Source organism: Ruditapes philippinarum, unplaced genomic scaffold, assembly GCF_026571515.1.
Source record: "Ruditapes philippinarum isolate M1 unplaced genomic scaffold, ASM2657151v2 ctg1592_1_1_1_1, whole genome shotgun sequence".
Taxonomy (NCBI): Eukaryota; Metazoa; Mollusca; class Bivalvia; order Venerida; family Veneridae; genus Ruditapes; species Ruditapes philippinarum.
The window spans coordinates 385,122-399,669 of record NW_026852885.1 but is presented as its reverse complement, the minus strand read 5'-3'; positions in this window follow the sequence as shown (position 1 = coordinate 399,669).

The window sequence follows — 14,548 nt, the reverse complement described above, 5'->3', positions numbered from 1 at the left end:
ACCAGTGATGTCTACACTAGTCATAATTGTAACAACAGTAAGCTTGCATGACATTTATGATTATCCTTTTAAAGAAAGTGAGGGAAAATTTCTCTATTATTTTCATTTTCTGCTTTTAGTACCTTTCTTAATATACATGTATTTCATTTTAAACTGTTAATTAATGAACACACTAGAGTGTGTCATACATCGTCTTCTACTATAGATCTTATTATTGTGTCTGACGAAGACAAAATTTCTCAGTCAGGAGTCTTAAGTACATGTTTTAGTGATCATTTTACTATTTCTTGTACAAGAAAAGTTACTAAAAATTATGTTGGAAAGCATAACACTATTAAAGCACGTTCAATGAAAAATTATAATAAGGATGATTTCCAGCAATCATTACTTGCAGGTGACTGGTACGTGACTGTGTATCTGAAGCTTGGAATCTTTTTAAGTCTATTTTTCTAAATGTTGTTGATAACATTGCTCCTGTTAGGGAAATGCGTATTAAACAACGTACTGAAACATGGATTAGTCCAGAAATTTTACAATGTTTAAATGATAGAGATAGAGCTTTTCATTTGTATAGAAAGTACAAAACTGATGAAAATTTTGAGAATTTTAAAACATATAGAAATAGAGCCAATGAACTTATTTTTATGGCGAAAAAGAACCATTTTAATAAGTTTTGTGACAATCATAAAAATGATTCAAAGACCTTATGGAAATCCCTTAAGGAGCTTGGTCTACCATCTAAAAAGGATAATTGATCTTCTAAGCTTAATATTGGATTAAAAAAGGTGATGAAATTTTTTTTGATAAACAAAAGGTTGCTGAAGAATTTAACAATTTTTACTGTAATGTTGCATCAAATCTTACTGCAAAACTACCTCCAGCATTAAACAGTTTTGGTAAACAGTTTGTATCTTCTTTTTATTCATCAAAGAAAAGTATATATAATATTTTTTCTTTTTCATTGATGTCTGAAAAGAGTGTAATAAAGTATTTTAATAAACTAGGTTCAAACAAATCCACTGGTCTGGGTGGTATTCCTTCACGTTTTGTAAGAGATAGCGCATCTATTATTGCATTTCATTTAACACACATTATACATTTGTCATTGAAACAAGGCACAGTACTGTCGCGTGCCGGCAGTACAGGGCTTTAGCAGGAGTTGTTTGTTGATCTTTTTTTTGGTAGCGCTTTCTTTTGCAATCTTATAGGGACGTTACTGTACTAATGATTCGAATTAATTAGGAAAAGACTTTGAGGATGAGTCCTCTACTAGCAGTTGAACCAGATATGTATATTAAAAATGTAGAACAAATCAAATGTAACACTTTAACAAAATTTATTTTGTGTATAAATAACTTAATGTCAACACACAATATAATATATAATTTATTATAGCAGCAACTGTCACAATTATTCAAAGTAAATACTAAAATAATGAGCAGTGTTCATTTGTAATTAAATACACACAGAATTCAGTTATTAAGATGTTATTAGAACATATGAGTTTGTTGACTTATGATACTTATGAATAATTTACTATAGTACAGCACAGGATGCATTTAAATAAAACATTTCACTGATATCGCGAACTAAATCAAGACGTTAACGGCGTTCCATAAAAAATATATGCAAGTCAGTGAACCGTAGCCGCTTATATAATTTTTCAATAACGGCAGAAAAATAATGTTCAAAGTCAATAAATATTAATTATATATTGCGAGACAGTAACAAATTATGATGTAAATTCTTATAAAATGAGTATCTTGTAAATAAATCGTCTTTCTATAAGGAATCTTGCTTACTAAAATTAATGGCGCTAGACCGCAGACGAATTTATACAATAAGTTAAATGGCCGCCAAAATTTCAAATGTTTCAAATTTTCTAAGAGTTAAAGAAAGCGTAAAGGGATGCTGCTTCTAAGAAAGACAACACTAGACTGACTCAAACGGCTGATTTCGTCGTATTTATATGAAAACGCCCAACCACTGCCCAAAAATGGTTGGAATGGTAGAAAAACGACCAACAACCAAAAATGGTTGACGACTGTCATACAAAAATGATCGGAAACGATCATAAACTGATCGGACTGAACTTAACTTTAATGGAGGGAAATTTTACAATAATAGAGCTAAAAGCAAATACAATAATGACTATTTCCAAAAATTCTCTACCATTTGTGCTGTAATTTCTTTTGTTCCAAAACGGAACATCTTCTGCCTACTTAGTGTTTACAGAAACTAACCGATGCAACAGCTATAAATAGCCAATAATGCACAGTACAAAATGGCGACGTATAGTAAATTTCCATCACATGAAAATTACATTTCAAGGAATATACAGTGAAATATGTGGATTTTAACAAAGTTACTTGGCAGTTTGTTAGAGAATTACATTCTTCACATGAGGGAATCAGACTTTACATAAAAATACAAACATTTCAGGAATAATGGCAGCTTAAAGTCAAGATTAAAAGGATTGTTTACAAACAATTACAGTTAAAGTGTCACGGATAAGGATTTCTTACACATAAAGTACCAGCAGCTAATATCATTTGTACAACCTGTTTAAATGAGCTAAATTGTGTTGTTTAAAAGTCAATGCACAGTTCATTTTTCATTTTATGCCTTGTTAAAGTCAACAACTGGTACTGGATTTCACAACCCACTGATAAAGTAAAGTTCATATAGGTAAGTTTTCTAAATACATAATTGTTTCACAGTTCACAGTTAAATTAATGATTAATGCCTGATACCTGGGACACATCAGTACCAGATGATTTGAAGGCAGCAAGAGTTGTTTCTCTTTTCAAAAGGAATTACAAAACTGAAGTTGGCAACTACAGGCCGGTTTCTCAAATTTTTGAAAGGGTTGTTTGTGATCAGATTTCTTCCTATCTTAAAGAAATGGACATATTATATAAATTTCAATCAGGATTTAGAGGTGTTTTTTCCACAGACACTTGTCTTACACATCTATCTGATTTCATTGGCTACAAATGGATAAAGGTAATCTTGTAGGCGTGATTTTAATGGATCTTCAAAAAGTATTTGGTACGGTGGACTACTCAATCCTTTTAATGAAACTAGAAGCCATTGGTCTTAGTACTGATGTTTTTACAATGGTTTAGGTCATATCTGTCTGTATGCAACAACTTGTTGATGTATCTGGTATTTTTTCCTCACATGAAAGGGTTATTTGTGGTGCTCACCAAGGGTCTATCTTGGGACCATTATTATTTTTAATTTATGTAAACGATATGCAGGCTGTTGTTAAAAATAAACTTCTTCTTTATGCAGATGATTCTGCTATTCTTGTTGCATGTAAAAATAGGTCGTCTATTGAAAAAGAACTGACGGATGAACTACATTCTGTCAGTCAAAGGTTAATTGACAATAAACTTTCCCTTCACTTAGGCAAAACAGAGACAATATTATTTGGTTCTAAACATAGGTTAAAAACAGGTTCATCTCTTCATGTCAGTTGTAAAGGGACTGATATACAGTCACATTCTAATGTCAAATATTTAGGTGCAACACTTGATCAGTCTCCATCCGGTGAAGCAATGGCAAGTTCTATTATCAAAAAGGCCAATGCAAGGTTAAAGTTTCTATATAGAAAACGTGATTATCTCACATTTCACACTAAAAAACTTCTGGTTATGGCCCTCATCCAATGTCATTTTGATTATGCATGTTGTTTCTGGTTTCCCGGGGTTACTAAATACTGGAAGGATAAACTCCAAGTCACACAAAATATTAAATTAATAAGATTTGTTCTAAATCTTGGTTATTGGTCACATATTGATAATGAACATTTTAAAATTTTTAATTGGCTACCTGTCCAGAAAAGAGTTGATCAAATTATCCTCTGTAATGTTTTTAAAATAAAACATGAACTTGCCCCTGGATATATAGGAGAAAACATTATTCCATTAGATTCTGTTCATACTTACAGGACCAGGTCAAGTGAAAGTGGGTGTTATATGCTACCTAAGGTCAAAGGTTTCGGATCAATGTCTTTTGCTTACAATGAATGTGTATTGTGGAATTAACCACCCTCTTCTATTAGGATGGAATCAAAATTGTACAATTTTAAATTATCTGTTAAAAAACATTTACTTAATGGGTAATTATCTCTTTAAAGGGTGTCTATCCTCTAGTCTTAATATTTATTATTCTAATTTATTTATTTTAATTTGTACATTTTATGTATACTATTGTCTTTCTTCAATTTAAAACTGTGATAAGTCATTTTCATGCCTCTCTTTGTCAAAACCATCAGTATCTAAGGACCACAATGGAAATAAGAGATTAAGTTCTCTTTCTTGTGTTATCCTTGGTATGATGTTTTTGATATGGTGCATTTCTTATACATTGATATTTGTTTTTATTGTTTTATCATGTATTGGATATGTTTTTACCATGTTATTACTGAATACTGAAATAAATCTATCTATCTATCTAAAATGGAAAAGAACATATCATTCAGCCTTGTCATTTATATATATTTTTTTTTTCAAAATGGAAAAGAAGATATGATCCAGCCTTGTCATATTTGTATACATTGACCAATATTTTGTGAAAAATTTAAATATTATGTAAAATGTTATCATCGATCTGCGCACATTTATCTTATTTTCAAGGACATGATCGCATATTGTGTGGTTTAGTCAATTATTTACTTCTTTGAACCAAAGCTAAAATGTCCGTTTTTGCCGAAAAAAAAATAAGGAAGTAATAAAAATTGTCATACCCCAATGCGCAAAACACTATAATTATAACGTCCTACCTAGGTTAGTAAAAGTTTATGTAATGCAATCTTAAAAAGAAAAACAAAACAAAACATCTTTAAAACACCCAGAAACTGCAAGAATAGAAACAACGGATACAAATAAAACAACAACAAAAAACAACACACACACGCACACGCGCACCAACACACACACACACACACAAAACATAAAACTGTTACAGACGTTCTGAAGTATATGCATAGAATTTTCCATTAATCATGTTTTTTTTTTTTCTGTGAAGTAAAGTACAAGATTTAAAACAGGTATGACGAACTGTTATGTATTTTTACTTCGTCCTTACACTTTGATGGGCAAATGGAACGACTACAGTTAATTTAGATACGCCTGTTCAATCTAGTCTGACACTGAAATTGTCTTTATGGTCACTGCCTATAAAAAAAAATTCAATTATAACTTATGATCAAACAGCTCTAACAATACCAATTTATTTTTATTAATTTATGCTTAGTTGTTTTATTTCAGGGCTGTGTTTTTATGAAATATATTTTAGACGAATAACCAGGCCGATATGACAGCGTTTGTCGTATTTTGGTTTTGTTTGTTGCTCGTTTGTTATTTCTGTTTCTGTATTGTAAGAATTTATATTTCTTGTAAGTGACTTGTATACATGCACCTTAGCATTAAACGTTTTCATTTCCCAAATTTTGGAACTTGTATACAAATATTGAAATATGTGTATAAATTAATATGGAATCTTGTATATTTGTTCGGCTTGCACAGGAGTACAGTTAATTTGTAATATAAATCAGTTGAATCAAATGAAACTTCACTTCTTAGATTTAACCAAGAAGCTGATCTAGAAAACCACAGAAAATACATCTAATAATAATAATCTGTTATATTGTGGAGATAAAATCAGTCTGGGCAGAAAGTTGGCTCTTTGAAAATATATCTCCTTAATGAAATTTTGTAATTCTAAAGGGATGTCTGTTTTCTATGAAATGTCTTATTGTTGAAATTATTATTCAAATTAATTCAATTACATCAGTAATTCGAGATTTATAATTGTCTTGAAATGTACGATTGCACAGGTAGGGTAATTATTCCAAATACCAAGCACGAACTTTTAGGAAAGAACTAAGAATATGAATACTCACAATTTACAATGCATTTTAACTGGTTTGTTGTATATTAATTGTAGTTTTGACATGAAACATATAACGACATAAAGAAAACTCAATTTTAACTAACGTCAAACTCAACATACTTGTTTATCAGACAGAAACATACTTCAAATTATTGTATTCTTTTTTGTGTATGTGTATGGGTTTTTTATAAGAAAATGAAAGATGATTTAAAATAACTTTTAATTCTAGGTACTTACATAAAGAAAAGGGTCAATTCTTTTCGGTGATATCGAGGAGATAAGTGTCTTGTTCTTATATTTGAAACTAAATCATTTTAAATGATTTATTGATAGTCTCGATATTTCCGTAAAAGTCTTTAAGCTTTTATTTTGTTAGTACATTTCAACCAATATACATATGTAAAGACAAACAAATGTTAGCCAACTTTTTGGACTTTGACCTGTAACATATTAAAGTAAATCTTATGTGTGAAAATATACTTTTAAATTTAACTTTCCATCTCAGTTTGGAAAATTAAGACATATTTAAATATGTTCTTGGTTCGGCAATAAAGTGACGGTGAGACAATATAACATATTTCATTTGCTTTTGAAAGAAAATATAGTACATGGCAGTTTATGCACTGGAGCACGCTCACTGTTAAATGCGATAATAAATAAGATTCTGATTTAGACCAAATCAACGTGACTCACAACAAGGAATGCAAATGAAACATTTGTTTCACCTGCCAGATTTATTTGGAAGTCTGGAAAGCAATAAAATATATTACAAAATGCAGACAAAAGATAATCACAGGAAATACGCAAATAGTTTTAAGACATTTTAAAAGCATAGAAAGGACAGCCATTGATTCATCACAAAGTTGCGAGTTAATTGAGACAAAGTGCAGACCTGAATAATCGAAATTTCTTAAATTATCTAAATGTTAAGAAATCCCGTATGAAATTCATAAAAAAACAAAACACAATACATTATGGCATATCCTTAATCATTAATATTTCGTCTTTATTCCGTTAAAATGTGATTAAAATTCATCTAATTCAATAAAATGATAAATAAGACTTAGTAATGAATGGCAAATTGTAACAACAAAATGATGATAAAAGATAAAATACTACGTTTAATGTTCATCCTCGTACCATATACGTTTTATTCTTTTTCATGTTTTAATTTTCAATTACATCGCATTCAAAGGGAAAAGTTGGGGGTATGAGTGACCGTTCAAAATTTGTTTATTTACTTGCAATACACTTTCAAATGTGTATAAACACAGTCACACAATATTATTACATATACTATAACATCATCTTTTTCTTGTTCCACAACAGTTTTTGTATTGCACGTAAATCTTGATAAATCAGGTAACTTTACTTATAATCAAGTTATACATAAGTAATGTCTAAGCAGACATTGTCAATGTAGAATTTTCTTTTAAATGCTGAAAAACATCGAATCAGTTAAATAATGGTTTATCAACAATCAGTATCATATGACGCAATTAGTGGTCCTGTTAAAATCTTTCCTCGTGATAATTTTATTTACTGTTATAGGATTAACGGCAGCAAATTAGTTATTAGTCTGTCAGGACCCTATGTGCTGACAAGATGTTTGTTAAGCGCTGATTTTACTGGTAGACGTACAGAAAAATAAAGGGGAAAATGGCGATAAAGATCTCACATTTTTTTCGATAACTACGTCAAAGTCAAGAAGCCTTCTTTTTGCATTCCACTACACATATAACGGTCATTGCAATATCTTCTTTTATGATAATTGTGTAACAAGATGGATTGAATCCGCCAATCAACCCTACCGAAAATTACTTGAATTAAATCAAGAGTGTCGTCTTCAAATTCATCGGTATATACAATATATGATGATACCGCGAATGCATCTTCGAAGACTTTATATTTTTGTTCGCAGTTAATCTTTATTTATTTATTTTTTGTCAGGAACGTCTGGGTTTCGTCCCAAGGGATATTTGTTTCTTATTGAAGGCCATGATTTATGCATACACACTACCACGTGTCAGAAGCATATCAATAAATAGATTAAAAATTCGACGTCATCCAAAGCAAAGCCACATATATTTTTTATGTGCCGAATTTTTCGATGTGTCGAAGTTTTTACGTGGTCCGTAAAGAATGATTAGAGATTTTTTTCATAAAAAGTTTATCAGTTTACCACCTTCGATCAGGGGGTATTTTCACCTTTTCTTGTCGCGATGATGATTGCAAATTAACATGTATAGCAAGCGTTAATGATAACACAACCGTCAATTCTTACAGCTTTTTGTAAGCGTCCCTTTGTGTGAAATTTGCTTTTATTCTCGGTATTCTAATTGACGTTGTTGAAAGTAAATAGTACACATAAGCTTGTTTGTGATCTTCCGAGGCCCAGTGTTGCATGATAATCGCACGTGATACTATGGTTAAGTAATCGACCTTTCCTTTTAGTACGCCTTTTGTAGCTCATTTGTAAACGTCGGAGGCTCGACATTTTGTCATATAATTATGACTGATTCATCAGTCGAAATCCCGCGTTCACCTTAATCATTATAAATAATAGTAGAATATGTAACAAAAAAGGTCTGACACATGTTTGCGGTCCTGATAGGAATATTCGAGTCGAGAGTACTCTTATACCACTCATGCAATTTCATTGAAACTCTACAGGATTGATTTGTGGCTCGAATAATCAATGATGTAAACATTGTATTTTATCCACCATCCAATCGACATGCAAATATATAATTAATATATACTTATTTCTAGATAAGTATTTTATCACCTAAACCATGGAGTGTAATAAAGCCGTTTAAAAAAAAACGATATAACACTAGTGTAATAACACATTGACATGGCGACATCTACGTTATATACAACAATAACGCACGCTAACATAAGCACACTTTAGACGCGTCAATGAAAATGGCTATTTTTCAATATGTGATAAATAGAATATTATATACGTTATTCGTGTAAATTCAATACTAAATTGATTGAAGTCGTTTAATATAACACTATTGTGCTAGCGAGAGGCCCGCATCATTTTTTCCAACTCGTTCGAAAAAGTAGTCTTTAACCTACACTCATTCATTATCCTCTATTTATACGTGATACTATCTAAAATAAATTCACGAAAAAAAGAGAAAATGTAAACCGTATTTCTGTTAATGTAATAAAATCGAATGATAAGAATAGACTGTCTCTCTAGAGAAATAGGCCAACAAAATTAAACATACAAACCTGACTATTTTACAATCCTGAGACTAGGACACGTCTTTGAATTGCCATATATACTTATATATCGGATATTTTCCCGTTTTAACTCCAAAAGAGAAATAATGATTATTTGTTAAAGCTATTTTAAATTGGATCTGTGTCGAAAACGATTAAATCTACTGATATTTTCTTAGTGTTAGACATTTGGATTTTCACCAAAGCACTTATTTTATCAGATACGTGTTTTATAAAGATCAATTCCAATATATATATTAGTAAGGAAGTCTTCATATCTTATTGCAAAAGTATTATGTCATATAGAATTCGCACATATTTAAATATGGATGACAAGACATGATTGCATTTCCTCCCTTAAAAGAACGAATACGTGACAAGTATAAATTCCCATGGCAATACAAAATGTCAATGTTGTATAACTAACTATGTGAATCTAAAAGGCAAATGCAAAATTTCCTCGTCACTCAATATTTTAATTACTAGTGGAAATACGGGACATTTTGACGCCTCTTAGTTTGCACATATTCAAAGAAAAGATACAGTTGTACATGTAATATTGTTGAGGAATGTAAGTAAATCCTCAAACTATAAATAGTTTAACACATTCTGATGAACAGAATGTTTTTTGTTTTATGATATAAACGTTTTGTAACGCTCTTTTCATATCGTTAAAATTGTAATTTATATAGAATAGATGGAAACGTTATGAAACACCCAAAAATGGCAAAGTTGAAAGTTGCAGGGTCGATTTGATGGACTGTAGTGTTTACTATCGCCCCAGCACCGGCGACTTAATCATTATTCAACATTTTATATATAAGATAGTAAAATGTTTAATTCAGAAACATCCTTAATAAATTATACAATTCATACGTTCGTATCAATAATTTAGTCTATATAAAGAAGATATTGTTGTTTCCTTTATTGGATGATTAAATTGTCAATTTGATATTGCCAATTATCTCTGCATAGGTTCATAATAACATTACAGAACGCAGTCATTATTAATGATTATGAAACATATATAAAGATCTGTGTATTAGCTACACCTTCGTATGATGGTATAAATTTTGAATTAAATTTTACTAATTATTCATGATATAACACACTTTATAATAGCCGAAAACCGAATTAAAAATGAAATAACTTTTTGATTCTATGGCTGATCTAAGAATGAACATGTAATAGAGCAGTCAATAGACGATAAGCATTAACCCCCCCCCCCCCCCCAAAAAAAAAAAAAAAAAAAAAAAAAAAAAACACACACACAAACAAAAAGTGATTGTAGATGTCGATTATGGTAATTACTTTAACTTAAGGTTACCTAAGATAATAAGTAACATTTCTACAAATTATCTGATCACAATCATAAGGAATCTATTGATTAGGACTACGCGTTCTGAACACATTAGTTCCATTGATTATACTTTAATCTGCCGTTAAGGAAAGCAATCCAAGACCGATCTTGCTGCGAAATAGTATCGATTGTACTGGTCAGTGTTCATCTGCCAAGAGTTTATGTAAGTAAATTTATGTACAATATACCATTGTTGAAGTTCAAAACGTTCATAATTGAAAATAAAATTATTTTTTGTTTCTTTAAAGTTCCATTATGCAATGGAAATGCATTTATTTCTTTTCTACCTGTCTGAACAATCTCGTTTTTTGCCCTTATAGATTTAAGTTCATGGACTATTTTGTTTATATTTTGCTATTCTTATGAACGTTTAACTTTCATTGCTACTGTCCTCATGTCATGAGCCTCTAACAGTCTCTTAAATGGAGACAGAACGCCGAAAACGGTAAAACCAAAAATGTTGCAGACAGGTTTGTTTGAGCCTATTAGAAAGTGCAAGCTACACTGAAATGGACGCGAAATGGATAAAAATGTTATTTTGAACAATTTAAAATATACGTTTTCCTATCATTAAAAGGGTGTAATTATTTATTTCGAGGCATAATATGCCTTTTACAACTTTCTGAAATGTATGAGTATTTGGAATTGCTTTAGTTTTTATAAACAACGTTTATCTTCTTGAAATATATTTATATTTTGTACTGTATTCACTTCAATAAACCACTACATGAAAAGTATTTCAGATGGTTGAAGTATTTAAATTACGATAATGGAAACAATAGCACACCTAATGTAAAGCATATAAAAAGGTAAGATTACACAACATCACTATTTCTTATATATTGTTATAACATTACCGTGTCTTTTAATTGAATAGCAAATCTTAGAAAACCATCCTGTTTTATCAAATTTTCTGTGACATTTGCAGTTCTAGCTTTCATGTCTTTTTTAAATAACTTTAAGTTTTAAATGATTACAATCCTACTTTATTAGCTATAATAAAGCATGAGTTCAAATTATATTTAAAAATACTCTTCGTTTAAAATATGATATATGCTTTTTACAATTTTGAAAAGTGCCAGTTGAATAAGGCATAAGCTGGTAAACATGACGTAACGTGTAGCTGCTGTGATTTTACGCCATAAACGACTGTGACATCCGTAATCATTGTAAATGAATTCAAGCTTAAAATTAGAGAACAATACATAAATATAACATTATTTATATCTCCTGTGAGAAAAAGTTTTCTGCGAACCGGCTGATGAATCACTTTCCCTACTCATTGTTCCATTTCTTGGTGGTGCTTTATATTACATTGTCATAAATTTTGAATAAGGGAATGTTCAGAATGAGGGTTATATTTCTTGAACATAAGACAAAACTTCTTAGTTTAAATGTTCCTTTTCACTGAAAATACAATGAATAATATTCGAAATCTGTCCTGCAATAAATGTAAGAAGACGCTATACTTAATGAGAATGATCGTGGAAGTTTCCAGTCAGACAAACATAATCGTACATACTGGTTTCATGACCAGTTTTTTCTTTTGTTTGTTTGCTTGGATTTTTAACGGCACGTCAACACATAACCGGCCATATCGTGCCGAACGCTATAATAGGCTTAAAATGTTATGTAAAACTTTGTAAATGACAATAAAAATGAGCCAATTAGATCCTAGAATACAAGTTTATCTCTTTCAAATAATCAATGATGTTTTGTGATGGAATTGTATTAAAGAGTTCTTTGAGTGAATTTACAGAATAAAAACTATTATGGGGCCTGTGAAAAATCATGACATTCAAGAAGAAAATGCTTGACAGTGAAATTTTCATTACAACCTACACAGAAAGGGGCATTGTCATTTGTGAGGAGATAAAAGTGGGTAATTTTAGTGTGTCCGATTCGGCATCGAAGAATAACTGTTTGATCACGGCGGTTTAACAGAGATAGAGATGGTGTCACATCAAGAGATGGGTTTATTTCGTGAAGTTTATTAAAAACGGCATTGACCCAATTTGCTTTCCATTCAGATGATACGAGTTTATTTATAGTCGCTCTAAAATCACAAACATGTAACAATAAGTCAGTTTTTTGAAAATTTAATGATTGTTTAGCTAAAGCATCTACTTTTTTTTTCCTCGTACGAGTTATTTCTACACTAGTCATAATTATAACAGTAAGCTTGTATGACATTCATGATTATCTTTTTTAAAGAATGTGAGGAGCATTTGCTTCATTATTTTTTTCAAAATGGAAAAGAACATATAATTAAGTATTCTCTTATTTATATACATTGACCAATCTTTTGTGAAAAAATAAATATTATGTAGAATGCTATCATCGATCTGCGCACATTTTTTCTCTTTTTCAAAGAGATGATCGCATATTTATTGTGTGGTTTAGTCAATTATTTACTTCTTTGAACCAAAGCTATCATCTGTCCTTCTTTTTTGCCAATTAAATAACCTTTTGATAATAAATAAATAAATAAAAAATAAAATATGTCGTACCCCAATGCGCAAAACACTACATTTATAACGCCCACTTGAGTTAGTACAAGATTATGTAATAAAATCTTACTAATCAAAAATGGGGAAAAGAAAAACAAAATAAAACCTCTTTAAAAGACCACAAAACTGCAAGACTAAAAACAATGGTTACAAAAATAAAACAACAACATAAAACTGTTACAGACGTTCTGAAGTATATGTATAGAATTTTCCATTAGTCATGTTGGTTTTTTATTTTTCTGTGAAGTAAAGTACAAGATTTAAAACAAGTTTGACGAATTGTTATGAATTTTTACTTCTACCTTACACTTCGATGGACAAAATGTTACTTTGAAAACTCAAAAGTGTACTTGAATTAAATCAAAAGTGTCGTCTTCAATTTCATCGCTATGCACAATATATGATGATACCGCGAATGCATCTTCGACAACTTCATATTTTTGTTCGCAATTAATCTTTATATTTTTTGTCAGGAATGTCTGGGTTTCGTCCCAAGGGATATTTTTTTCTTATTGAAGGCCATGATTTATGCATACACACTACCACGTGTCAGCATATAAATAAATAGATTAAAAATTCGTTGCCATCCAAAGCAAAGCCACATATATTTTTTCATGTGTCGATTTTTTCGAAGTTTTACGTGGTCCGTAATGAATGATTAGATATTTTTTTCATACAAAAGTTTATATCTATCAGTTTACCACCTTCGATCAGGAGGTATTTTCACATTTTCTTGCCGCGATGATGATTGCAAATTAACAAGTATCGCAAGTGTTAATGATAACACAGCCGTCAATTCTAACAGCCTTTTGTAAGCGTCCCTATGTGTAAAATTTGCTTTCATTCTCGTTATTCAAACTTATGTTGTTGAAAGTAAATAGTACAAATTAGCTTGTTTGAAATCTTCCGAGACCCAGTGTCGCATGATAATCGCACGTGATACTAAAGCTGGTCAAGTAATCTTTCTTTCCCTTTAGCACGCCTTTTAGCTCACGTGCTCGACGTTTGTCATTTAATTGTGACTGATTCGTCGGTGGAAATCCCGCTTTTCCGTTAGTTTTACCTCAGCTGGAAATTTCATCTGGCATAGAGGGAGTTCATCTGACATTGAGGGAGTTTGTCTTAAAATAAAGTCATTTCGGTGCGTTTTAGGTTGAGACTGCCTGCCAAGGATGACGTTAGAAATTAAGGTTAACTAATTTGCTACTATATGAAAATAGTGAAGGATGAAATGACATTTATTTCTGTGAAAAAAAAAATTATTCACCTTAATCATTATAAATAATAGTAGAATAATTATGCAACAAAAAAGATCTGACACGTGTTTGCGGTTCAGATAGGAATATTCGACTCGAGAGTACTCTTATACCACTCCTGCAATTTCATTGAAACTCTACAGGATTGATCTGTGGCTCTAGTACTTACGTGATTTGCGGTTGAATAATTACTTGGCATTAATGCGCAGTGTAGAGATAAAAAGATTTTGTAAAGACTTTTGTATTATAAACAATTGTGTTAACATAGGGTTTATACAGGCATT